Source organism: Saccopteryx leptura, chromosome 1 (assembly GCF_036850995.1).
Source record: "Saccopteryx leptura isolate mSacLep1 chromosome 1, mSacLep1_pri_phased_curated, whole genome shotgun sequence".
NCBI classification, from domain to species: Eukaryota; Metazoa; Chordata; class Mammalia; order Chiroptera; family Emballonuridae; genus Saccopteryx; species Saccopteryx leptura.
Window position 1 is genome coordinate 312267723 of NC_089503.1, and position 24189 is coordinate 312291911.

General features: G+C 44.9%; 1 protein-coding gene across 2 annotated transcripts in view; it reads left to right on the top strand.

The window, feature by feature from the left end:
* Window positions 1–2401: 2401 nt before the first annotated feature.
* The window catches only part of SGSM3 (small G protein signaling modulator 3), a 58391-nt gene continuing 36603 nt past the window's right edge, over window positions 2402–24189 (top strand). The window contains exon 1 of one of the 2 annotated variants that reach the window (XM_066358484.1): window positions 2402–2494. The gene's annotated coding sequence lies outside the window, so the exon portion shown is untranslated. The remainder of the gene's footprint in view (window positions 2495–24189) is intronic. The other variant, XM_066358483.1, reaches the window with a different exon arrangement.

Genomic DNA, 24189 nt, shown 5'->3' on the forward strand with positions numbered 1-24189 from the left:
AACTGATAGGCTCCTTGCCTTGGGTGGTGTCCTAGGGAGCTAAGAATTTGGCATTTTTATTTCTCCCTTTTGTTGTCTCATAGGGCTAAATGTGTATAGAATTCACAGCATTTACAAATAAAGTTTAATAGAATGGATAGCTAGTCTATCCATTATTTAAAAGGGAAATGCAGCCAATCCCTGGGGTATGAACAAGATAGGTTCTGTAGGTTTGAAAATGTTTATGTATTTATATGCCCAGAAAGGTAAAAATGGTGTTAAGACAAACATTTGTCTAAGTTGCATGTAATAGGTAGGTGTACCTGTCCCAACTTTGATACAATTCAACTTAAGAACAAACCTACAGAACCTATTTCATTCATAACCCAGGTACTGCTTGTACTCATTTTCTGTCTTCTGTGGTCTTTGGACCTGTCCAGTGTTGATCTCTGACAAATGTTACAGTGGAGCACAGGGGGACAAATTCTTAGTTCCGTATGAAGTCTAGGGAGAGTAGGCAAAGATGAAATGCTGATGGTTATTCCAAAAACCTAAGGGGCCTATGCTGAAACTAGCATTACTCAGCTGTTGAGTTTTGACACCTCAGCTTACTTTACAACTATCTCAATAAACTGTTTTCCATAAATATAAGTTTAAGAAATATAGCCTCTGAAAGTTGTGACATGAGAGAAAAGGGATGTTAACACACTAAAAAGACTGGAATTCATTGCTCTAAGGCAATTTTTTTCTTTTTTAAGAAAGCAGAATTTATAAGAGCCAGTAGTGTGGTTGGAAAGAAAGATTAACTTGGCCACAGAAACTGGGTTCAGATCTCTGCTGCTTAGGAGTTATTTTGGCCAGGTCTTCTATAAAATTCAAATGAAATTCTCCCTGCTTTTAGCACAGGAGTGTGTGAATTACCTTAAAATGCTTTGTAAAGTGAGCAAAGAACAGTAAGATGACTGAGACTGCCTTACTGTGTTTTGTAGACTTTGCCTTTGGTTCCCCTTTATTCACCCTGGGCATCACCACCTTGGAACACCAGTAGGAATCCATGTTTAGCAGCTCTAAAGCTAAATTTATACCTCCTCAGAGTAGGGTGAAATTACTTTAATACTATTGTAGCTTTTGATGACCTTTCTAAAATGTGACAAGTTGTCCTTTTTTTCCAACCTAGAGCCTGATATCAACTAGGACACAGATATCATTTATACTGCTCACAAAAATTAGGGGATACCTCAAAATGAATATGAAGCGCCTGACCAGGCGGTGGCGCGGTGGATAGAGCATCGGACTGGGATGCAGAAGACCCAGGTTTGAGACCCCGAGGTCGCCAGATTGAGCGCGGGCTCATCTGGTTTGAGCAAAAGCTCACCAGCTTGAGCCCAAGGTCGCTGGCTTAAGCAAGGGGTTACTCGGTCTGCTGAAGGCTCGCAGTCAAGGCACATATGAGAAAGCAATCAATGAACAACTCAGGTGTTGGCAATGCGCAACGAAAAACTAATGATTGATGCTTCTCATCTCATTGATCCCTCTCTCTGACTCTCTCTCTCTGTCTCTGTAAAAAAATAAAGATTAAAAAAAAAAATGAATATGAAGCTATAAAATATCCCCTAATTTTTGTGAGGAGTAGAATAGAGATTGGCCCAACGCCTTCTTGATGAGATAAATGTCAGCATGGTTTAGTGACTTGAATCCAGGCCCTTGACAACACCCCTGCAATATCCATGCCTGGAGAGTACATTTATTGGGCATGATCTCAACCAATTTGTTCCAATTTGGGGATACTTACAAGGCTTGTGAATTGTGTAAGAGTGCCTGAGGCTGATCTAGTTCTGTACACCCGTAAAGAAGGCACTTAAGCCTGACCAGGCTGTGGTGCCAGTGGATGCAGCGTCGGACTGGGATGTGGAGGACCCAGGTTTGATGAAACCCCCAGGTCGCTGGCTTGAGCTCTGGCTCATCTGGTTTGAGCAAGGCTCACCAACTTGAGCCAAGAGTCACTCGGTCTGCTGTAGCACCCCCCCCCCCCCCAAGGCACACATGAGAAGGTAATCAATGAACAACTAAGGTGCCACCACACAGAATTGATGCTTCTCATCTCTCTCCCTTCCTGTCTGTTCCTATCCGTCCGTCTCTCTGTCTCTGTCACAAAAAATAAAAAATAAAAAAAAGAAGGCATTTAACTATTTAGAAAATGAACATAAGTGTCCCTCAAAAGCCCTGCAGCGTCTATCCTCCATCCTGACCGCTGGGCTTCCAAGGTTGCTCGGCTTGGAAAGGAGGCCGCAGAGCAAGCTTCGAGGATACGCAAATCCTGCCGCTCCCACCCATCGGAGGAGCAGACTTCAGCCCCCAGCATGCTCCGCGGCCATACGGCTCGCCCCGCGCTTGCGCGCTCTCACCGCCTGAAGCTTACTGGATTCGAGCTGCGGAGCTGTAAGCCGGATCTGGGTTGGCACTGAGGTGGCGGGACTTGAGGCAGCGGGGCAGCTGGACATCTTCTGTAGGGCGAGTGAGTGCAAAGCGAGAGGTCAGCGGGACTGGGTGGGTCTGCAGGGCCCAGGCCCCACGCATGCCCTCCGGGCGGGGACGCGGGGTTGGCTGTGGACTGACCGAATGACTGACGGGCTGAGGTGGAAGAATCACCGCCCGGCCGGACGCGTAATTTGGGGTCCCAGGCGGTGACGGCCAGGCGCGGGCTCTCGCGTCAGGGTGCGGGGCATGCGGGGCAGTGATGCTGCTCCCACCCGCGAGCCTTGGCGTCTGCACCCGGGGCGGGGGCGGCCTCCGGGAGACTGGACCCCCACCCCCAGGGGGCTCAGCTGGGCCTAGCGCGGAGTTGGGGCCGCCGGTGCCCCAGCTTAACTGCCTGGGGGGTTCGAGCCCAGGTATATATCCCTCCAGCAGGTGGGAAGAGTTTTACAAAAACTGCACCAAATGCGAGGGAAGGGCCTTTTAATTTTTATTTTTTTGTTAGAACGGCTGCCTCGAGCAATTTAAAGCAGCAAACTTCCTCACGTGTAAACTGTGACGGCGTTAAGGAAGCGGGTCCGGGGTCTGGACACAGATTCCGATTCAGGCTGAGGCTTTGAATTTGAACACTGTAATATTGTTTGTGTTTTAACTTTGGGGAAATTGAGGCATGTGTTGGTCAGGATCACCCAGAGTGATTAGGATTGGAATTTGGAAATTTCTCATATTTAGTGGAATGATCCAGAATGCTTCTCATGGAGGTGGGGGTATATTTTAAAAGTTTCTCTTCAGTAAGGGGTGACTGTATCGTATTTTCCAGTCTGTGCCGCCGATGATATCTGTGGTGGGTTGCTGGCTCTTGTTTGTTTTTCAGTAGGGTATTTACAGGTGTCTGGAATATTCTTTACCTTTCTGTCTGATTCTTTCTTCGTAAATTCAGGTTCCTAATCAGACTGAAAAAAACTGGATTTTCAACTTTGACTTGTTTACCTTGTAGCTTTTGTGATTATGTTTGTGATTCTTTGTAGATACACATATGTTTCCTACATCTTTTCTTCCTCATCTCTCCCAGTTCACTCTGAACTCTAAACACTATAGCTATAACTTCTTTGTTTTACATATTTATTTCTGTTCTCCATGATTAGTTTGTAATTGATTCTAAATAAAGGTTGATATCTTTCCTGTCTTTTGATAATCTTTAGTGCATGTAGGCTTTTCATCACTAATTGTCACATTAACCTGGGTTTTAGTATTCCTTTTTAAGCATGGAAATGTGGGATCTAGGAGAGCAGAGGTGGTGTTTCTGTTAATCACATAACGGATAACAAATGAATATGACCCAGGCCCAGAGCATTAATTTTAAAAGGCTGTGAACAAAAACTGTTTAAATATAAAAGAGCAGGCCCTGGCCGGTTGGCTCAGCGGTAGAGCGTCGGCCTGGCGTGCGGGGGCCCTGGGTTCGATTCCCGTCCAGGGCACATAGGAGAAGCACCCATTTGCTTCTTCACCCCACCCCCCCTCCTTCCTCTCTGTCTCTCTCTTCCCCTCCTGCAGCCAAGGCTCCATTGGAGCAAAGATGGCCCGGAAGCTGGGGATGGCTCCTTGGCCTCTGCCCCAGGCGCTAGAGTGGCTCTGGTCGAGGCAGAGCGACGCCCCTGGTGGGCTTGCCGGGTGGATCCCGGTCGGGCGCATGCGGGAGTCTGTCTGACTGTCTCTCCCCATTTCCAGCTTCAGAAAAATACAAAAAAAAAGAGCATATTGACCTAATGAATTTGGGATCTTGTCAGGTTAACAGAAAAGTTCATAAAGGAGAGTAGTACCTAACAAAAATGAACCTGACTTTATGGTGAAATATTGAGAAAGGAACTCAGGAGAGAATCATCTCTTATACAGCCATCTTTCTGTGCCTGGAGCAGATGCTGGGAACACCTGTTGGCTTAGAAACTTGATGTTCTCTATGTTCTTATTTTGTCTCTTCTTAGTTCTCAATGATACTTTTGACAGGAGCCCAAAATCTTGTACATTTGATTATTTAACATTAGTTTTTTGTTTTGTTTTGTGACAGACAGAGAGAGGGACAGACAGGAAGTTTCAGAAGCATCAGTTCTTAGTTGCGGCTCCTTAGTCTCCTTAGTTGTTCATTGATTGCTTTCTCAAATGTGCCTTGACTGGGGGGCTGCAGCAGAGCAAGTGACCCCTTGATCAAGCCAGCGACCTCGCGCTCAAGCTGGTGACCTTGGGATTTCGAACCTGGGTTCTCAGCGTCCCAGTCCGCTGCTCCATCCACTGCACCACCACCTGTTCAGGCTCTTTTTCTTTTTTTTTAAACGTTGATTTTAGAGAGAGAGAGAGAGAAAGACAGAAACATCTATCTCTTCCTTACATGTCCTGACTGTGGATCAAACCCGCAATCTTTGCCCATAGAAATGATGCTCAAACCAACCGCGGATAGCTCCAGCCAGGGCTAACTTTAGTTTCATTTGCTTATCCTCCAGCTGTCTCTGTTCCTCAGCTGGTAACATCAGTTATTTTCCATAGCAGCCATTCATGAGCTCATGCTGACTCACAAGGAAGTGAAATAGCACAGAGGGTGGTACTCACAGAAGATATAAGAATCCTGTTTCTTTGCTGTCACACGTTACACACAGACTGAGACAGGAAATCTGGACTGAAGCACAAGCTATATGGGAGAGTTAGAACCATAGTCTAGGCTTCCACACATAGTAATAGTCATCGATAATATTTATTGAATGTCTTCTATTGCCAACTGCTATAATTGTCACTGTGAAATGTGGGTATTATTTTATATATAGGTTGAAGTACAAAAGTTCAGTGAATTGCCTATAGTTATGGTGACAAGGCCAGGATTCAACTTCAAGTCTGACTCTAACACTCATGCTCTTTTTTTTTTTTTTTAATTAGAGAGAGAGAGGAAGGGGGAGAAAGACATAGATTTATTGTTCCATTTATTTATGCATTCATTGGTTTATGCTTCTTTGTGCCCTGACTGGAGATCGAACCAACAACCTTGTTGTATCAAGGTGACACTCCAACCACCTGAGCTACCTGCTCTTTCTTTTTTTTGGTGGGGGGGGAGACAGAGACAGAGTCAGAGAGAGGGACAGATAGGGACAGACAGGAACGGAGAGAGATGAGAAGCATCAATCATTAGTTTTTCATTGCGCATTGCAATACCTTAGTTGTTCATTGATTGCTTTCTCATATGTGCCTTGACCACGGGCGGGCCTTCAGCAGACCGAGTAGCCCCTTGCTGGAGCCAGCGACCTTGGGTTCAAGCTGGTGGGCTTTTGCTCAAACCAGATGAGCCCGCGCTCAAGCTGGCGACCTCGGAGTCTCAAACCTGGGTCCTCTGCATCCCAGTCCGACGCTTTATCCACTGCGCCACTGCCTGGTCAGGCATGTTTCTCATTCTTAAAAAAGTATAAGGCTTTACTGTGGTTACATTTCTCCTTTAAACTACTACCATTTCCCACCCTTCTTTTTTTTTTTTAAAGATTTTATTTATTCATTATAGAGAGGGGAGAGAGAGAGAGAAGGGGAGAGAAGCAGAAAGCATCAACTCCCATATGTGCCTTGCCCAGGCAAGCCCAGGATTTTGAACCAGCAACCTCAGCATTTCCAGGTTGACACTTTATACACTGTGCCACCACAGGTCAGGCCCTTCTCTTGTTTTTACTTCTTAGTTCATTGTAGTCTGGCTTCCACCCTCAACTCTATTGAAATTGCTCTTACGAACTTTTTCAACCACTTATTGAATACCTACTGTATGTCCTATCTTCTAGACTTACAAAAAGGCCAAAACATAATTCTTGACCTGTTTGGGGACTAATGAGGGAGAAAAAGAAATTCATACATGTAATGTAATGTGTTGACTGCTGATGGAGCAGTGTTTGCTCTTGGGAGTTGGGGAAAGAACACTTTACTAAGAAAGTGACACTGACTGCCAACATCAGACAGTGATGTTGGACCTGCATACTTAGGTGTGGACTTTTACATTTATTAATTGGTTTGACATGTGGTAGCACAGTGAATAAAGTGTCAACCTGGAACCTTGAGGTCACTGGTTCAAAACCTTGGGCTTGCCCAGTCAAGGCACATATGGGAGTTGATGCTTCCTGCTCCTACCCCCCGCCCCATCTCTCTCTCTCTCTCTTTTCTTTCTAAAGTAAATAAAATATTTTTTAAAAGTTTTAAATTGTTTTTATTGATTGATTTTAGAGAAAGGGAGAGGCATCGATTTGTTGTTGGACTTATGATTTAATTATTTGATCCTTGTATATGCCCTGCCCAGGGATTGAACTCGCAACCTTAGGACTGCAATAACCAACTGAGCTACCTGGCCAGGGGTTGGGTATGGACTTTTAGGAGAAAGCTGTATCTTGCCAGTGAGAGATGATATACTTGAAATAATACACAGTAGGCTTTAGAGTCTGACAGACCTGGGAATTGATCCTTAATTTTTTCTTTATACCACCTCTTTACAATATAAGCTATATGAAAGTGGAGTCTGTCTTTTTCACCACCTCACCTCTATCTCCTAGAATAGTGGTAGGAGATCAATAAATCTTTTTTGAACAAACACTACCTAGAATGTGTTTTACACATGGTAGGTACTGTATGGCTAGTAGCTACGGCCACCATCATAGCCGCCTGGCCCATGCAGGTTCGCATTGGATTCGGACAGATGGTAGGTAATGAAACAACAGAGCCAAGAACTGATGGGCCATTAGCTTTAATCTTAGCTTGCACCCGGCGGGCAAGTAAAAACACACACTGGACTCCAAAACCCACTCATTCAGTGCTCATGAAGCCATTGAGTTATCCGAGTTTCCTAGAATCAAAGGTTTCTTATAAGGTATTTTTCCTCTCCGAGAAGGAAGGAACGGGGCTCGGAGCCACAAAGTGTGGAATAACAAAAGGCTTTATTGAGTACAGCGCATCCGCACCTCGAGGTTCCCTGGCCCCGAGGAAAGATGGAGGCCAGGGAAGTCGCAAGGATTAAACCGTGTGGGAGATATTTAAAGGGGTCCCTCTAGGGAAGTTGAGCTAGTATGACGTGAAATCTCACTGGCTGGCACTCACTGAATCTCACTGACTGTGAAATCTCACGGTCGCTTTTTTCCAAAGGGTTCCTGTGAAGCTTCTTTTGGCACGCTTGGTTGTGGGCGGTCCTAGCCAAAGTTCACGGGTCTGAGTTTCCCAAGTGACCATCCCCCATTATCCACCGACCTTACATTCTGACCTTTTGTGTTAAATAGAAAAAGGGGCACCATTTATTCATCTGGCTACTTCCTGCTGATTAGGGGCGTCGTGGGGAGGGGAAGATTGGAAGGTGGTGGCTTTGAGGGGTGTCAGGAGGAATATCTGTGTGGTCGTGATTGGAGAAACTTTGTGGATGCGGTCCTGTAAGGATTTTTAAAAAAGGAGAAGTAATAGGGGGATTTTCAGGGTCCAGCCTTTTGATGAGCTGGAGATGGATGGAGTCCAGTGGTTCTGACTGCCAGTGGTCCTGTAAGGAGGCAAGCTTGAGGCAGGACTGCATGTCAGGAGTGGCGTAAAAAGGGGAAAGGAAGGGGTCCCATCCATTCCCATAACCGAGACCTGTGAGGGAACTAGAGGTCCAGAGTGTGATGGCAAAACAGAGAAGGCAGCCCCCGTGTCCACAAGAAATGAGATGGACTTACCCACTAGTTGCAGCATTACCCTGAGTTCTCCGAGTCCAAGCCGTGTCCTAGGAGTTCAAGTGATGTGCCCACCTGGCTGGATTGGCCTCCCATTCAGGCGGCTTGTCCTCCACGTAGAGGCGCTGAGGAAAAACCTGTTGCCCAAAGGGGCAATCGCTCCGCCAGTGACTGGGCAGTTTGCAGTCAGGGTAGGGCTCAGTGGGCAGCTGCTGGCAGGGGCCCTGCCGGGACCAATGATCCTGCTTGCCACACTTAAAGCAAGCTGCTGGTGGCTCTGCTGGTCTCAGGGTTGCCACAAGAGCTGGGGTTTGGAGCATTACCTTTTGCTGCATGTGGGCCTGGCGAACAGCCTTGGCCTGTTTCTACTAGTTGGGACCGTTAAAAACTTTAAATGCCGTGTTCACAGGTTCCGGATAGGGGTTTGGGGGTTGAGAATAAAAGGAGGAGGGCTCATGCAGAGCCCGGCACCCAGATCCCTCAGGAAACACTGGAGCCAAAGGCAGGACAGGGCCAGAACTTCCTGCAAGGAAATTGGGGTTGGACGTCCTGAAAACCAGTGTAAGAGTCAATGCCAGGCTGAGAATGGCCTGACGGAGGAGGGGTTTAAGAGCACAGTGGAGAAGGGAGGGGCACCTGGCCAGCAGGGGAGGAGAAAGAGATGGTAGTGGTGAATAAGAAACAGGTGTTTGAAAAGGGAGGGGAGGAGGCTCTCAGAGGGAAGACACCCGAGCACAAAAGAGGTCTGCAGAGGGACCAGAGAAAAGTCCCGAGAGAGGGAGAGAGGGAGAGAGAGAGAGGCGCCCCCGGGGGTCAGGCAGGAGGGAAAGAGAGTTGGGAGTCCAAGGAGAAGGAAAGATCAGGAGTGGAGGTTTTAGGTGAGGTTTCTCTGGCCAGAAAAAGGCCTGCGTGGTGTGGAACAGGCGGCACAGAGATTAAGGACGGGTGCGCAAATAATTAGAAGCTGTGTATGTAAGAGATCTCCAATCAGTTCCCAGCTTTTTTGGTGATAGTTAAATTGGTGAGGGTGTTAACATCGAAAGTCCCTTCAGGAGGCTAATTGAGTGGGTTCTGTGGCCTGGCCACAGCGGAGAAGAACAGTTTCTTCTTCTTTAGGGAGGGAGGTTCCTGTGCCCCCACGGCCGCCCTCAGTCCTTGGAGTGGTCAGATTTGAGTATTAGTGTCCTAAAAACTCAAGGTCTGGCCACGGACGGAAAAGGTAAAGTGGATATGCTCCAGACGTAACCGAAGCACACGCAGTCAGACGGACGGAAAAGACTTCCCTGACGTAGTTACAGTTTCAGACAGGGAGTCTCAGGAAAAAACTGAGAGGAAGGCGGAGGCAAGGGACTTACCGCACCGTGCGCCGAAGTGGGTGGAAGGTCGGAGATCCTGGTTCTTTCTCGGAGGGGATGAGGAAGAGGAGTGGTCCTTGCGGACTTCTAACTCCTCCCGGGTTTTCAGCACCAAAATGTAAGGTATTTTTCCCCGCGGAGAAGGAAGGAATGGGGCTCAGAGCCACCAAGTGTGGAATAACAAAAGGCTTTATTGAGTACAGAGTGCACATCCCGCCCGGCAAGGTTCCCTGGCCCCGAGGAAAGATGGAGGCCTGGGAAGTTGCAAGGATTAAACCGCGTGGGAGATATTTAAAGGGGTCCCTCTAGGGAAGTTGAGCTAATATGACGTGGTGAAATCTCACTGGCTGGCAGATGGTTGCTTTTTTCCAAAGGGTTCCTGTGAAGCTTTTTTTGGCGCGCTTGGTTGTGGATGGTCCCAGTCAAAGTTCGCGGGTCTGAGTTCCCCAAGTGACCATCCTCCATTATCCACCAACCTTACATTCTAACCTCACCAGTCTCCTTCACCTCTGTTCCCCATCTCCTCTCTGCACAAACTCTGCACAAACTGGCTTCTCCTTCAACACTCTGCCATCTTGGCTGCTTCTCTTGGCCACCTCTACGTGGCCTTTCTCTGCTCTCCTCTCTAATGCTAATCTCAGGAACCCAGAGAGAGCAAGCTCCTGGTCATCCCCACTGTATAGTGTAGAAATCCAAACCTTTAATCCAATATACAAACAAAGAAGTCTCTGATACAAAGTCACTTATCTGAGGCATAATGGGATTCCTCATGAGAGTGCACCACCCTACATCAAAAGGGTGGGAAAGGCTTACTCCCAAAACCAAGCCCCAGGCTACAAGGATCCTGCCTGCCCACAGCCTGCCCCAACACACATTAATATAATCACACCCATCCCAAGCAGGAAGGGCAACAAATATAATCACCTGGGCGATGGGCTTCCACGTGGGCAGTGCCATCTTTAACAAAGTAAGCATAATATATTTTATCTGCTCAAAGGTACCTAGTACCGTAGTAGTACTATGTGACTGAAAAAAATGAGGCTGACTTTCAATGTGGCTTGTGAACTAATTTTGAAGACACTATTGTTTGAATAGTATACATATAATCACCTCCCCCTCTTTTTAACCAATTAGGTTTGTTGCCTATGGTCACAATTCATAAATGAGGAAAGAGACATTGACTTCATTTCGATAGGCACTGTTACCTGTGTCTTCATTTCCAGCATTATGCCTCTCTTCCAGTTATAAACAACATTCCTAAGTGTTTTTGATATAGGTTTTGTATATATGTTTTTTTCCTGCTAATTGATGTGAATGCAATCATTAAATAGTTTCATCAATAAGGATAACATTAAAAAAAATTAGAGTAACATCAGAAATAGATTGAATGCACCAATCCAGTTATCAAAAGGCTTGTTTTTGAGAAGGGCCTGATTTCCAGTTAGGGCTAACAGATTTTTTTTTTTTTTAAACAAAATAAGACAATTCCCTGCCCTCTCTAGATATCTAGTTAGCCTTCTAGCTAACATTCTAAAGACATGAAACAACAGATCATTTCCCTTTTCTTGTGTTTGTCATTTGTAAATATCCTTAATTTGTGTGACTAGAGGTTAGGGTTAAAGTCCAAATGGTACTGTGTGTGTGTGCACGCATGTGTGTTTAAAACTTTTGATGTCAGTAGAGTGTAGTAATTCCAGGCACCTAACAGTGAAGTTCAAATTCTGGTTCTACCACTTTAAACTTCAATATAAACTTCCCAATGCCTCAATTTCATTTTCTGTAAAATTGGAATAATTACTGTTACTACCACCAGCACTCATAATAATAGCTAATATTTATTGAGTATTTACTAAGCACAGAATTTTACTTAAATTAACTCCATCTTCACAACCACCCTCTATAATAGCAGCGATCCCCAACCCTCGGGCCGCGAGCCGGTACCGGTCCGTGGACCATTTGGTACCGGTCCGCAGAGAAAGAATAAATAACTTACATTATTTCTGTTTTATTTATATTTAAGTTGGAATGATGGTTTTTTTGTTTGTTTGTTTTTTGTATTTTTTTTTGTATTTTTCTGAAGTTGGAAATGGGGAGGCAGTCAGACAGACTCCCGCATGCGCCCAACAGGGATCCACCCAGCATGCCCACCAGGCGGCGATGCTCTGCCCATCTGGGCCGTTGCTCTGTTGCAACCAGGACCATTCTAGCACCTGAGGCAGAGGCCATAGAGCCATCCTCAGCGCCCGGGCCAACCTTGCTCCAATGGAGCCTTGGCTGCAGGAGGGGAAGAGAGAGACAGAGAGGAAGGAGAGGGGGAGGGGTGGAGAAGCAGATAGGCGCTTCTCCTGTGTGCCCTGACCGGGAATCAAACCTGGGACTCCTGCACGCCACACCTACGCTCTACCACTGAGCCAACCGGCCAGGGCACGATGTTTTATTTTTTTTTAAATGGCCTGACCTGTGGTGGCGCAGTGGATAAAGCGTCGACCTGGAAATGCTGAGGTCGTCGGTTCGAAACCCTGGGCTTGCCTGGTCAAGGCACATATGGGAGTTGATGCTTCCAGCTCCTCCCCCCTGTCTCTCTCTCTCTCCCTCTCTCTCCTCTCTAAAATGAATAAATAAAAGTAAAATTTGAAAAAAAGAAAATGACCAGATTCCCTCTGTTACATCCGTCTAAGACTCACTCTTGATGCTTGTCTTGATCACTTGATACATTTATCTGTCCCACCCTAAAGGCTGGTCTGTGAAAATATTTTCTGACATTAAACTGGTCCGTGGCCCAAAAAAGATTGGGGACTACTGCTTTATAGTATTAGTATTACACCCACTTAAGATGATGAGACAGTCTCAGAAATGCTGAGTAACTTGCTCAAGGCTACACAGTAGGTGGTGGAAATAGGATTTGAACGTGAGTAGTCAGACTCCATGTTTGTGCTCATAACCTCCTACTTCATAAGGTTCTTTTGAAGATTAAATAAAATCTATGTAATGCGTCTGACAGGCAATCCATAAGTGCTGGATACTATAGTTGACTTTGAGTTTATAAAGTATACACAGTTTCTAATTTGGATATCATAAGCACAATATGTTGTTGGAACCATCGCTTTCTTACAGATTGAAAATGACACATAAGTTTGGTCATTTGCCCAAGGTCATACAGCAACTGTGAAGGCAGTACGCTGGCTCCATATCTGGTTCCTCCTCCACATCTGGATTTTTTTTTTTTTTTTTTTACAGAGACAGAGAGGGATAGATAGGGACAGACACAGTAAAGGAGAGAGATGAAAAGCATCAATTTTTTTTTGTTGCAGCACTTTAGTTATTCATTGATTGCTTTCTCATATGTGCCTTGACTGGGGGCTACAGCAGACCAAGTGACCTCTTGCTCAAGCCAGCGACCTTAGCCTTGCTCAAACCAGATGAACCCGCACTCAAACCAGAGACCTTGGGGTTTCGAACCTGCCTGGGTCTTCCCTGTCTCACTCAGTTCAACGCTCTATCCACTACACCACTACCTGGTCAGGCTTGGATTTTTAAAAGATTTTATTTTATTTTATTTTTTAATTTTTCTTTATTTACTTTTTTAGATTTTATTTATTCATTTTTATTAGAGAGAGAGGGGAGAGAGAGAGAGAGAAGGAGAGATAGAGGACAGGGGGAGGAGCAGGAAGCATCAACTCCCATATGTGCCTTGACCAGGCAAGCCCAGGGTTTTTTGGGTTTTTTTTGTATTTTTCTGAAGCTGGAAACGTGGAGAGACAGTCAGACAGACTCCTGCGTGCGCCCGACCGGGATCCACCCAGCACGCCCACCAGGGGCGACGCTCTGCCCACCAGGGGGCGATGCTGTGCCCCTCCGGGGTGTCGCTCTGCCACAACCAGAGCCACTCTAGCGCCTGGGGCAGAGGCCAAGGAGCCATCCCCAGCGCCCGGGCCATCTTTGCTCCAATGGAGCCTTGGCTGCGGGAGGGGAAGAGAGAGACAGAGAGGAAGGGGGGGGGGGTGGAGAAGCAAATGGGCGCTTCTCCTATGTGCCCTGGCCAGGAATCGAACCTGGGTCCCCCGCACACCAGGCCGACGCTCTACCGCTGAGCCAACTGGCCAGGGCCAAGCCCAGGGTTTTGAACCGGCGACCTCAGCATTCCAGGTCGACACTTTATCCACTGCGCCACCACAGGTCAGGCCTAAAAGATTTTATTTATTCATTTTAGAAAGAGGAGATAGAGAGAGAAAGGTGGGGAGGAGTGGGAAGCTTCAACTCGTAGTTGCTTCCTCTATGTGCCTTGACCCGGCATACCTGGGGTTTTGAACCAGTGACCTCAGTGAGGCTTTATCCACTGCAGCACCACTTGTCAGGCCACATCTAGATTTTTTTTTTTTCACATCTAGATTTTTATGTTAAATATGAGGCATCATATTTTAAGAGTTTAGTAGATATATATTGTTTAGGCCTGCCCAGCATACAGTCCAGGTTTTCTGAAAACAGCAACTCAATTTTGATTTGAGGAAACACTTAAGTAGGTAGTGGGTCCATGACCCAGATTAGGCAAATTTATGTGTTTCTCATTTAATTTGAATCTTAGGCTGAATGACACAGTGACAAGTCAACAGCTTCTTCATCAACTATGGATTTATTCCTAATATATATATGCTGGGGCTGTTGTTTTTTGTTCTCAAAGGCCTAATTCTTCAGCTTTTCCTCAGTTTTGTGTCCTATTTCATATCCTTTCAATGCATTCCCATATTACATAATTTGTTACCCGAGTCAGTTTCTGTGGCTTGCCTCTGAGACTCCCTTAACTTTGTTACATGACATGAGGCCATGTCACCCCTAGAAAATAGTTAAAATAACTAATTTAACCTGAGCCCTGGCTGGCTTGCTCAGTTGGTTAGAGCTTTGTCCTGATGGATCAAGGTTGTGAGTTCAAACCTTTGTCGGGGCACATGCAGGAATCAACCAATGAGTGCATGAATGGGTGGAACAGCAAATCAATGTTTCTCTCTCCCCTTCCCCCTTCCTCCTTTCTCCCTCTCTAAAACTCAACAAATAAAAACATTTTTAAAAATCAAATCAAATTAAAACAAAAAAGAATATAACTTTAACTTGAAGAGAAGAGAAATCTCACAGAAGCCTGACCAGGCAGTGGTACAGTGGGTAGAGCATCGGACTGGGATGCAGAGAACCCAGGTTCAAACCCCGAGGTTGCCACCTTGAGCATGGGCTCATCCAGCTTGAGCACAGGGTTGTTGGTTTCAGCGTGGGATCATAGACATGACCCCATGGTCACTGGCAAGGGGTCACTTGCTCTGCTGTAGCCCCACGATCAAGGCACATATGGGAAAGCAATCAATTGAACAACTAAGGAGCCACAATGAAGAATTGATGCTTCTCATCTCCCTTCTTGTCTGGCTGTCCCTATCTGTCCCTCTCTGTGTCTCTGTCACAAAAATAAATAAATAAATAAATCTCAGAGAAGACCTGAAGTTTATCTTCAATGTCTGAAACACGTAGTGTACAAAGTGTCCCTTAAAAGAATAAAGATATAGACATTGCTCGAAAACAGATTTCTGCTGTTTAATATGGGCAGTGCTTAACATCTCTGAGCCCTGGTTTTCTCCGGTTTCTTAGTTCAGTGGTAAATGCTCAGTAAATATTTTCCTTGGTACCTCCCTTCTAATACCTCAGTCCATTCACTGCCACAAAGTAAATAGGACTGGATTGTCATACTTTAGGGTTATTATGTAGTTATTTTCTTACCTGCAATTGAAACATCCCCAGCAATTGTATAGATGGTATAGGCAAATAAATGACTTAAAGATAAGATAGTTTATAGACTTCTATGGTTTAATTATATTAGGAATAGGGACTTTGTTAACTATATTTATGATCACATTTTCAGTGCCATAAACTCCTATGTTAATATAAAACTTTAAATATAAATTTCTCACTGGCTTTTTTTGCCATTCAGCCCTCAAGGAGATTCATTTTCTTCAAAAACTCTTGCCTGCTATTTTTCAGAGCTACCTGAATGTAGAGTTGCAGTTAGCTAACCATTATTTGTTGTTTCACTTTTACTTCCTTAGAAGGAGGTTGTTGCCCCGCCACCCCTGATAGTGGAAATGACAGAAGCTCCATGCAGTAGCTTGCTTTTGCTTCCTTGTCACCACTCAGGTGCTGCCAGACTGTAAACTTAGGAGAATGATCCTGGAAGGGACTCAGGGAGGTAACCAGATTACCTTGGATGATTTTTACAGGAAGACCTAGAGTGAACAGTATGGTTCAGAAGTCTGCACAGCAGAGCTTTATTTAACTGGTACTGCTGTGCAGGAAAAGGGGAGCCCTACCTGGGCTTGTGGGATTCTGGGGTGAGGTCTCTGTTTCTGGGGTCTGTGTTTCCATAGTCTGCTCTGCCTTGCACAGTCACCCCTAACTCTTACCTGAGAGAACACTGTCTATCTCTGGTCACAAAGGAAATATTGACTCAGGGAAGGGAAAGCAGTCCTAGCTGTAAGTCTGGGAGCAGGAGCTGGAGTGGAGCTCAAGGCAGAGTTGATTATTGGAGTCATTTTGTCATTCTGCTGATGCCAATTTTGGGAGAGGCAGTTGAGAAATTTGGATGATATAGTGGGTCTTTACTTCATATGTCTTTGGCACCAAGGGAGATAAAAGGTGATGTGAATAATAAATATGTTTTTAACAAGAATGATGGGTGACTGGAGCAGGGAGTCAGTTTTAGAAGATTAGTACCACTAGCTGTCTTATTATGGTGTTTGTTGAGGCCCAAGAGTCAAGATTCAATATTTCTTTACATAATGTGGAGTAATTGCTTCATTTAGCAGTATGCTTTGAGAGAAAGCAGGTGGCTTGCAAGGTCTGAAAGAAGTATTCCGTAGCTGGAGGATAGAGCATGTGTTGAGGGCAAATGAGAGGTTGGTGCTGAGAGATGATGCTAGAATGGTTAGCAGAAACTACTAGCACATACAGGCCCTTATAAGCCAAGTTAACAAATTGGCACTGTTTCTTAAAGTCAGAGGGAAGAAAAAGAAGTTTAAAGAGAGGGAAATAATTAGTTGCATTTTAAAAGGATTTCTCTGGCTATGGAGAATAGATAGGGACTTGATGGGAAGGAATCCTAGTTGAGAGACCTGTAATAACCATAATGGTAAGAAATGATGACAACCCAAACTAAAATAGCAACAGGTTGAAGAAAAAAAGGAAGTTCAAAAAATATTAGGAATAGCCTGCCAGACCAGGCAGTGGCACAATGGATAGAGTATCGGACTCGGACACAGAGGACCCAGGTTCGAAACCTCGAGGTTGCAGGCTTGAGCATAGGCTCACCTTGAGCACAGGGTGGCTGGCTTGAAGCCCAAGGTCGCTGGCTTAAAGCCCAAGGTCACTGGCTTGAGCAAGGGGTCACTCGCTCTGCTGTAGCCTCCCCCCCCCCCCCCGTCAAGGCACATATGAGAAAGCAATCAATGAACAACTAAGGAGTTGCAACTGAGTTGATGCTTCTCATCTCTCGCTTTCCCTATCTGTCCTTTTTTCTGTTTCTCTCTCTCTCTCTCTCTCTCCTCCCTCCCTGTCACAAAATTATATATATATTGGGAATAGCCTAATTGTTAAGGGGTGTAGGTGAGAGGGTGAAGGAGAACCCATAAGCCATAAAGCCTGGTTCTGGCTGGAGAGGATGGGTGGGGAAGTTATAATGCCAGTTTCCTGAGGTAGGGACCATTGAAGAAGGGTGAGGTTCATGAGGGATCATGATGGCTTAGTTTTGGAGTAGGATAAATTTGAAGAATGCAGAGGAGTGGCCCAGTGGGCAGTTGTATGTGCCATCCTGAGGTTCAGAGAAAAATGTATCCTGGAGATAGAAATCAGTGTCATCTGCCTGTAGGTGTTACTTGAAGCCATGAGAGTGAACAAGATAGCCAAGAACTAGAGGACAGTCTTGGGCAGAATATTAGGCATACCCAGAACCAGCAGAGGAGGAGAAGCTGGAAAAGAGGCACAGAAGGAGCAGCCAAAAAGGCAAAGGAGAGCCAAAGGGTCATGACACTTGCAAACCCTGGAAAGGGCTAGGTGCTACTGAGGGGTCAGGTGTAGTAAGAACTAAAACGTCTTCATTGGAACATCAGCTGTGCTGGATTGATTTCTTAGTAAATCAAGCATATGCTAAGGGCACTAATAAAGCAGACACAAAATAAAAAGATAATGGAAAGAACTTGACATTGGACATTTTATACAAACATAGCAAAAGTCATCTTGGGAAAAATCTAAATGTTGTTGAGCTTCCTTATACCTATTTTTATTTTAATGTTGAATTAGCAGAGTGAGGAGTACCTTAATCTTTTTTATTCTATGGCCAACTAAAGACCTTTAATTTTTTTTCATGTTTACCTTTATTTCTTCTTTGAATAGGTAATAAATTGGAAGTGTTCAAAATTCAAAAGGTACAAGAAGGTATTAAGTAAAAAATCTCTTTGCCCTGTCCAGTTGGTTCAGTGGTAGAGTGTCGGCCTGGCGTGCAGGAGTCCTGGGTTCAATTCCCGGCCAGGGCACACAGGAGAAGAGCCCATCTGCTTCTCCACCCCTCCCTCTCCCTCTCTCCTTCCTCTCTGTCTCTCTCTTCCCCTCCCGCAGCCAAGGCTCCATGGGAGCAAAGTTGGCCCGGGCGCTGAGAATGGCTCTATGGCCTCTGCCTCAGGCGCTAGAATGGCTCTGGTTGCAACAGAGCGGCGCTCCAGATGGGCAGAGCATCGCCCCCTGGTGGGCATGCGGGGTGGATCCCTGTCGGGAGCATGCGGGAGTCTGTCTGACTGCCTCCCCGTTTCCAACTTCAGAAAAATACAAAAAAAAAAAATCTCTTTGCCACCCAGTTCCTCTTACATATGTGAAAATTTTCCTCTTTTTGGCACAAATGTTTATCATTCTTCTCACTGTTTGGCACCTTACTTTTTTCACTTAGTGATGTATCTTGAAGATCATTCCCTATCAATCCATAAATAACTAACCCATTCTTTTTTGACAGATGCATGCTATTCCATTATATAGGTCCCTATTCATAGATATTTAGGTTTTCTAATATTTTGCTATCTCAAGCAATGTTGTAAGGAGTGTCCTTGTATATAAATCATTTTGCTGAAGTGTAGGACAAATTTCCTGAAGTAGAAATTGCTAGACCAAAAGGCCTGTGTTTGTTCTGTTTGTTTGTTTTTGTTTTTAAGGTTTTATTTATTGATTTTACAGAGGTGAGGGAGAGCAAGAAGAATCAACTCATAATTACTTCACTTCAGTTGTTCATTGATTGCTTGTTGTATGTTCCTCGACTGGGCAAACCCAGGGTTTTGAATCAGCAACCTCAGCATTCCAAGTCAATGCTTTATCCACTGCGCCACCACAGGCCGGGCAGGACCTGTAAATGTTTTAATACAGCTTTGCTTATTTGAGTTCCTGACACTTAGAAACTCTGCAATGAATGGTACCTATTATTAAGCTGACTATGTTATAAATAGGTTGTATGATATATTATAGAGTGAATAGGAGCCCTTAACACAGCCAGAGGTGGGAGAGTGTCAGAGAAGGCTTCCTGGAGAAAAAAATGCCTGGGTTGAGCCTTGGAAGAATGAGAAGTCAGGTAAAGAGGAGGGCATTACAAGCAGAGGGAGCACAAGGAGCCAAGCACAGGAACTTGGTATCCCTTCCATTCATTAGTCTACCCAGTCACGGGTCAAGGCTCTTAGAGTATGGCAGGCTTTACTGAAGATATGGAATGACAAAGGGATTTTACCTTGAAACAACACAATAATGGGGTTTGGGGTTGTTCTTTTATTTATTTTTTTAATGTTTATTAGTTTTAGAGAGAGGAAGAGGGGGAGAGAGAGACCAAAACATTGATCTGTTCCTGTATGTTCCCTGACCAGGGATCAAACCCACAATATCTGTACTTTCAGATGATGCTCTAACAAACTGATCTGTCTGGCCAGGGCAGGATTATTATTTTCTTTGTGTGTGTGTGTGTGTGTGTGTGTGTGTGTGTGTGTGACAGAGAGAGAGAGAGAGAGAGAGAGAATGGGACAGATAGGGACAGACAGGAAGGGAGAGAGATGAGAAGCATCAATTCTTCATTGTGACTCCTTGGTTTCCTTAGTTGTTCATTGATTGCATTCTCATATGTGCCTTGACTGTGGTACTACAGCAGAGCCAGTGACCCCTTGCTCAAGCCAGTGACCTTGGGCTTCAAGCTAGTGACCGTGGGGTCATGTCTATGATCCTATGCTCAAGCCAGCGACCTCGGGGTTTTGAACCTGGGTCCTCTGCATCCCAATCCAACACTCTATCCATTGTGCCATCACCTGGTCAAGCGGATTATTCTTTTCCTAAGAAGCATTTAGTCCCCATGCCCAAGGCCTGCCAAAACCCAGCCACACAGGGAGTTAATGTCTCCCAGGTCACTTTGTTGTGTAGAATGCAGCTTCTTACCTTGTCTTTAGACTTCTCTTCCCCTTCCCTCTATAGTCCAGGCCACCTCTATTTTCTGTTCTCCCCTATCTGCAAATTTCTCTTGATTTCTTCTGCTAGGCAATTGATCTCTCCATTCTTCTAATCTATACCTTCAAAGTGTGCTTCCACTTTTAAGGAATTTATCAAGATATTTTCCCAAACAAAGACGAACTCTTCTGGGAAACAATCTGAAACTATTAAAATAGTCTTCCATTGTGTTATACAATTTTAAGTTTAGGGGTTATTAGGTTCATTGCCTTGCTTCATATATAACTGGCATGATATTAAACTCCAATACCAATCATTTGTTGTGACTTCATCTTATATTTCTGTTTACAAAGCTGACACTAAATAAAAAAGCAACCCTGCCCTGTATCTCAGGTGGTTAGAGCATCATCCCAATACACCAAAATTGTGGGTTTCATCCCCAGTCAGGGCATATACAAGAATCAACCAATGAATGCATAAATAAGTGGAACAACAAATTGGTGTTTCTCTCTCCCTCCTCTCTTCCTGTCTCTCTCTAAAATTAATAAATTAAAAAAAAATTTTAAATAAAAAAGTAGAAAAGGCATATTTTAAAAATCCAAATTATCTCCCAAATGACACAGGTGTGTTAATGTTATCTGAAAAATCTTTAGAGGGAAAGTTTCTCACAGCATTATTTTTACAAAAATTGCTTTTGAGATACTTTAATATCATATTGACAGATGACCAGATTAGTAAATTATAGAACGTAAGAACATATGGCTATAAAGGCTGTATAGTTATTAGAGAAATGCTAATAGTTTAATGTTCTGTGAAGAAAAAATATTTTGCCCTGGCTGGTTGGCTCAGCGGTAGAGCATCAGCCTGGCATGTGGAAGTCCCGGGTTCGATTCCTGGTCAGAGCACACAGGAGAGGCACCCATCTGCTTCTCCACCCTGCCCCTTCTCCTTTCTCTTTCCCTCTCCTTTCCCCTCCTGAAGCCAAGGCTCCATTGGAGCAACGTTGGCCCAGGTGCTGAGGATGGCTCAGTGGCAGGGGTTGGGAACCTATGGCTTGTGAGCCAGATGTGGCTCTTTTGATGGCTGCGTCTGGCTCGCAGACAAATCTTTAATAAAAAAATAATGTTAGGCCCTGGCCGGTTGGCTCAGTGGTAGAGCGTCGGCCTGGCGTGCAGGAGTCCTGGGTTCGATTCCCAGCCAGGGCACACAGGAGAAGCGCCCATCTGCTTCTCCACACCTCACCCTCTCCTTCCTCTCTGTCTCTCTCTTCCTCTCCCGCAGCCAAGGCTCTATCGGAGCAGGGTTGGCCCAGGCACTGAGGATGGCTCTGTGGCCTCTGCCTCAGGCGCTAGAATGGCTCTGGTTGCAACAGAGCGACGCTCCAGATGGGCAGAGCATCGCTGCCTGGTGGGCATGCCGGGTGGATCCTGGTTGGGCGCATGCGGGAGTCTGTCTGACTGCCTCCCCGTTTCCAACTTCAGAAAAATACAAAAAAAACCCCAAAAAACCAAACAAACAAACAAAAAATATAAAATATTCTATGTTACAATCCATTCATTTCCTACCGCTCATGTTCATGGTTGCGGGTAGCTGGAGCCAATCACAGCTGTCCTCTGGGACAACACCAAATTTCTATTGGATAATGCATAACGTACACAGATCGTTGTATAACTCACAGAATTACATTTTTTCAAATTATTTTTATTTAGTTATTCATTTTAGAGGAGAGAGAGAGAAAGGGGGGAGGAGCAGGAAGCATCAACTCCCATATGTACCTTGACTGGGCAAACCCAGGGTTTTGAACCAGCAACCTCAGCATTCCAGGTCGATGCTTTATCCACTGCGCCACCACAGGTCAGGCACCGGAATTACATTTTAAAATATATGGTGTTCATGGCTTTCTCAGCCAAAAACTTTCCCAACCCCTGCTCTATGGCCTCCACTTCAGGCGCTAGAACGGCTCCGGTTGCAATGGTGCAATGCCCCAGATGGGCAGAACATTGCCCTCCAGTGGGCATGCTAGGTGGATCCCTGTCTGGCACATGCGGGAGTCTGTCTCTCTGCCTCCCTGCTTCTCACTTCAAAAATACAAAAAAAAATAAAATTCTATAATCTATAATATGAGAACTGTGTATATATGTAGAGAAAATCCAAAAGAGAGAAGAAAATGTGACTTATTGGGGGTGGCAAACTTGTGGCAGAATTTAAAAAATATTTTTTATTTTTATTAATGTTGTCACATTAGTATAATTGTGGAACTCAGAGGAGTGTGCAGAACTTCCTTCCTCTATGATAAACCCAGTGATTTTGTTCATAAGCCAGATTTTCTCCTGAACTGTAGTTTAAATTTATCCTGTTACAATTTAAGTTCAGTATATCATTTGTGTTTGCATCTTGGTGTGTTGTGAGTGGAAAAGAACAAGTCAGTGTCCCACCTGACCCCAGCTCAGATTGTGGCTGGGGACCAATTGCCTGGGCAGTAGAGAAAACCTAGGGCACATGAAGCCATTTCTGTATAAGTAGATTCAGAAATAGCATTTTTTTTTTCTTAAAGCCTATCTTAGATTGTTGTACTTTTCTGGTCTCCTGGTTCGTAAGCATCTCTTTTCCTTTTTTTATTTTTTATTTTTTTAATTTAAATCAAGTGAGAGGCAGGGAGGCAGAGAGACTCTCATATGCACCCCAACTGGGATCCACCCAGCAACCCTTGTCTGGGGCTGAGGCTCTGCCCATCTGAGGCCACTGCTCTGTTGCTTGGCTGTCAAGCTATTTTAGCACCTGAGGCAAGGCAATGGAGCCATCCTCAGTGCTCAGGGCCAACTTGCTCATTCAAGCCATGGCTGCAGGAGGAGACCAGAGGGAGAAGGGGAGAGGCAGGTTGGAAAAGTAGATGGTCACTTCTCCTGTGTGCTCTGACCTGGAATTGAATCCAGGACTTCCACATGCTGGGCTGATGCTCTACCACTGAGCCAACCAGCCAGGGCCGTCTCTTTTCTTTTCTTTTTTTTTTTTTTAATTTTTTTAAAGATTTTTTTAAAGATTTTATTTATTCATTATAGGGAGGGGGGAGAGAGAGAGAGAGAGAGAGAGAGGGAGAGAGAAGGGGGGAGGAGCAGAAAGCATCAACTCCCACATGTGCCTTGACCAGGCAAGCCCAGGGTTTTGAACCGGCAACCTCAGTGCTTCCAGGTTGATGCTTTATCCACTGTGCCACCGCAGGTCAGGCAGTCTCTTTTCTTTTAAACTGCTTTTAGAGGCTTTTGCTTTTGGGAAAGGATTTCCTTTCAGTGTCTTAGAAAGTAACAGCCACCCCATGTGAAGTCACACACCTGGGGATTTTGTTATAGACTTTAAAAAGAAAACAAAAACAATGGCTTGGAAACCGAGTTCTCAGTGTTGTCAGTTCTTTTTCCATTGATTACTTAGACTCCTGGGGGGAAACTTGTTATAGTCTTTTAAAAGCTAAAGTAACAGATTTTTTACCTTATGGAGTTCCTGACTTCACAGGTTGCTATTATGTCACATACATGCTGAGCAGTTTAAGTAAAGTGTTAATTACCAATGATAGAGACAGGGATTATTTTCACAGTTATAAATAAGCTATTTCTAATAGTTTATACCTTTTTATTTTTTGTTTTGTTTTCCATGGCATTGTATACACATAAAGTCCCCTGAGGAGATGGATATTTAAGGTGATAAATAGTAGCTGTGACAGGGAAAGACCAGGGAAGACAGAGGCCACCTGGGTGCTTAAAGTTTACGGCTTCTTTTGTGGACTTCAGAAAAAACTCAAGAACACATTCTTATGCCTCAATATTCTACTATGCTGCAGTTACTGTAATTTTAAGAACAGATATAATTTATGTACCACTAAGTCACCTTTTTTGTGTGTGTGACAGACAGTGAGAGAAACAGAGAGAAGGACAGATAGGGACAGACAGGAAGGGGGAGAGATGAGAAGCATCTGTTCTTCATTGCAGCTCCTTAGTTGTTCATTGATTGCTTTCTCATATGTGCCTTGAAGGGGGGGCTACAGCCAGTGACCTTGAGCTCAAGTCAGCAACCTTGGACTTCAAGCCAGTGACCATAGGGTCATTTCCATGATCCCATGCTCAAGCCAGCGACCCCATGCTCAAGCTGGTGAGCCTGCACTCAAGCCAGCGACCTTGGGTGTTTCGAACCTGGCT